The 3,313-nt window shown below is 57.5% G+C and overlaps 1 pseudogene; it reads right to left on the reverse strand.

The window, feature by feature from the left end:
* Positions 1-411: 411 nt before the first annotated feature.
* On the reverse strand, positions 412-2,988 carry LOC133762081 (protocadherin-8-like; annotated as a pseudogene).
* Between the last annotated feature and the right edge of the window lie 325 nt (positions 2,989-3,313).

The following is a 3,313-nucleotide window of genomic DNA, read 5'->3' on the forward strand; positions in this document are numbered from 1 at the left end:
TTCCCCACCAGGTGGCGCCAGGTCCGCAGGCACGAGAAGCCGCGTAGCAAGGCACGACAGGGCGGGTCGGCACCGCGATGACCGCACCCCAGGGCGGGCCGGCGGGCTGCGCCGAGAAGCAGCGCTACAGGAACCGCTCGCTCTTAGCCAGGTGCTGGGCTACCGCTCAAAGGCGGCAGAGAGGGATGCAAGCTCCCCGCTGGAGCCGTGGTCTGCATCTGCTGCAACCCAAGGGTGCACCCTGGGGCAGAGACAGCGACCCTGAGCCACTGGAGAACAGCAGCAGCACCAGGCGGGACGCGTGGGGGTTCTGATCCTCCACCAGAAGCTGCGCTGCAGTCCCAGCTGCACCTCGGCCAGCTCCTCGCGGTCAAAGCACCGTCGAGAGTGCAGCTCCCAATGTGCGGCTCCCTAGTAATCGTGTCCACCCTTAGATTGCAAAACTAACAGCAGGTGGAGACGGCGCTCCAGCAGCCGGTAGCCAACCTGAACGTTGTGGCCCACGTCCGGGTCCCAGGCTGCCACATGGCCAGGTGGGCGCCCGGCGGGTTGTTGTCCCGTACGGACACCTCGTAGACTGGGTGTGGCAGACCAGCGCACAGTCGTTCTCGTCGCCCACGCGCACCGTGTAGGGCCTCGCGGTGCGCAGCGGGGGCGAGCCGCGGTCCTCGGCCACCTACGTCGGGTTGTACTGGGCGATGCGCTCGCAGTCTAGCGACTCCTCGGTCACCATCTGCTCGTGCCCGTAGAGGGCGCAGCGCACCTGCCCTTTGGCCGCTGAGTCCCTGTCCGAGGTGCTGACCAGAGCCACCAGGCTCTCGCGCGCCGCCCCCTCTGGCACCAGAGAGGTGGTGCTGGCCTCGGGCGCCCCAGGCCCTGCTGATGAGGTCGCGTCCGTTCCCCCGAGGGCTGCAGCGGCGGCGGCCGCGAAGGGCGAGGTTGCTGGAGCCCCCGGGGCGGCCAGTGGGGTAATGGTGATGTCCGGCGGGTTGTCGTTGACATCGCGGATGCAGACGACGACCATGCGAACACCACGTCGCTGTTGGGACCCTCGTCCAGGTCGGCTGCATCCAGGTCCAGCAGCAGCGAGCCCACGGGCGCGTCCTCCGCCAACTCCACCTCGGCCACGGCGCCCTGTGGAAAGGCCGGGCTATGGTCGTTGGCGTCCAGCACGCGTACGTTGAGGACGGCCATGGCAGAGCGCGGGGGGCGGCCGCCGTCCTGGGCCACCAGCTCCGGGTTGTAGGCGGCCTGGCTTTCGCGGTCCAGCTCCTGCAGCAGCACCAGATCGGCGCACTGGGCGCTGTCCGCGCGCGTCTGCAACTCCACGCGGAAGGGGCTGTGCGGCTCGGCCAGGCGCACGCTCTGCAGCCCGTTAGCTCCCACGTCCTCATCCACCACCGGCACCTCCAGGGGTATGCGCGTGCCCACGGCCACGCCCTCGGACACCTCCACGGGGATCTGGGTGCAGGGGAAGCAAGTCGCATGGTCGTAGAGGTCCCTCACCTCCACCTCCATGTGCAGCAGCCGGAACTGCTCCGCGAGAAGCTGATCACATCAGAGGCCAGAGCACACTGTGGGGCCTGGGTGCACAGACGTTCGCGGCCTTGTCCTGCATCCCCTGTGATCATCTGCTTATAGCCTTCACGCACCTGGAGCAGGGATCTTCAATTGCTTCCTCAAGCCAATCTTGCTTGGCACCTCGCCTTAATATTAAGCAGCAGGTAGCCAGACAGAACGCAGATAACAATGCCAAGGGCTCCATCTTCTTGGGTGAGGAAATTGGCACTTTGAATGCAAGACCCTGACACTAGCAGCAGCCACAGAAGCAGAAAAGGACTCAGGTCAAACCCTGCTCAAACTATCAGCAGGATATCTGAGCCTCCCCGGCAAAACCTACCTGATCCTCAAAAGGAAGAGCCAATTGCAGGCTCTGGGCTCAGACTTTCAGGCAATTCCAAGTACTCTGACAGGGGACCCTGCCCTCTTAAATATATCTTATCACTAAACCCTCTCTGCTGTGGGATTGCTTTCCTCTGTCCCGAGCACGCCTCTTCAGAACCTGACCAGGGGAAGTATCATAGAGAAGAATACGCAAACAAGCATCCACTGGGGCCAATCCTCAGGGTCTCTGGGCCTCTGCATCTCCTTGTTGACCTCAAAGTATTCACAGAAGGGCTTGGAGAGACAAACTGTGGCCAAGGCAGTGCAGGGGGGTCATTAAGGTCCCTATTGAATTTTGCACAAAATTAAAATACATCCTGGGGCCAGCGTTGTGGTTCTGGCTTTCCATATGGGCACCGGTTTAAGACCCGGCTGTTCCACTTCCAATCCAGCTCTCTGCTATGGCCTGGGAAAGCAGTAGAAGATGGCCCAAGTCCTTGGGCCCCGCACCCACGTGGGAGACCTGGAGGAAGTTCCTGGCTCCTGGCTTCAGATCTGCACACCTCCAGCCGTTGCAGCCAATTGGGGAGTGAACCAGCGGGGGAAGACCTCTCTCTCTCTCTCTCTCTCTCTCTCTCTCTCTCTCTCTCTGCCTCTCCTTCTCTCTCTGTGTGTAACTTTTTTCAAAGTAAATAAATAAATCTTTAAAAAGAGAAATACATCCTTGTCAGCTTTTCCACTGCACTCACATCTCATTTGGACAATAAAATCAGGAAATCCAAAGCCTGTGTATTCCTTCCTAGGCGCACTTGGCTGTTCTCAAAGAGAGACCCAATGGCTCTTCTTTCCCATTTTGAGATGAACACATGTATGCTCAGTGTAATTCATCCTTTGCCACCCACAGTTATCCATCTTTGTTGGGCTGTCATTTCCTGTACTGAGAGATTCGGAGCAGAGACGGGGGGAGGACAGCTTCTTGGGAGTCAGGCAGTATCTAATCAGAGTAGTACTGTTTTCCAAAGTAATCATTTCTGAATAGCTCTTCAATAGCAAAGAAACCATTAATGATGAAATCTCGGCTCCTTCATCTTCTTTTATGTCCATAATTACTTACATGTAAGGAACCAGCGTCAGGCAGGGAGGTTCGTCAACCACAAAGCACTGCAAGGGATACTTAGGGGTAAGAAAAAGATGTAGGGAAATACATTGCAGGCAGTCTTGTTAGAAAATTGCTATAGAGCAATTATTTTTAAAAAGCCCTTGGCTGAAGAAAACCATGGGTGGCCTTCTAGGCTGAAGGCTAAAAAAACATTAAACCATCTGTCTAAAGCACACTAGATAGTTCTGTGTTAAGCTCTCTTTATGTGCGAAGTGTTCTAAATGCTAAACAGTCCCACGTGTTAATGATGACATTGTTCCTCCTGCCACT

This window comes from Lepus europaeus, chromosome 6, assembly GCF_033115175.1.
Source record: "Lepus europaeus isolate LE1 chromosome 6, mLepTim1.pri, whole genome shotgun sequence".
Taxonomy (NCBI): Eukaryota; Metazoa; Chordata; class Mammalia; order Lagomorpha; family Leporidae; genus Lepus; species Lepus europaeus.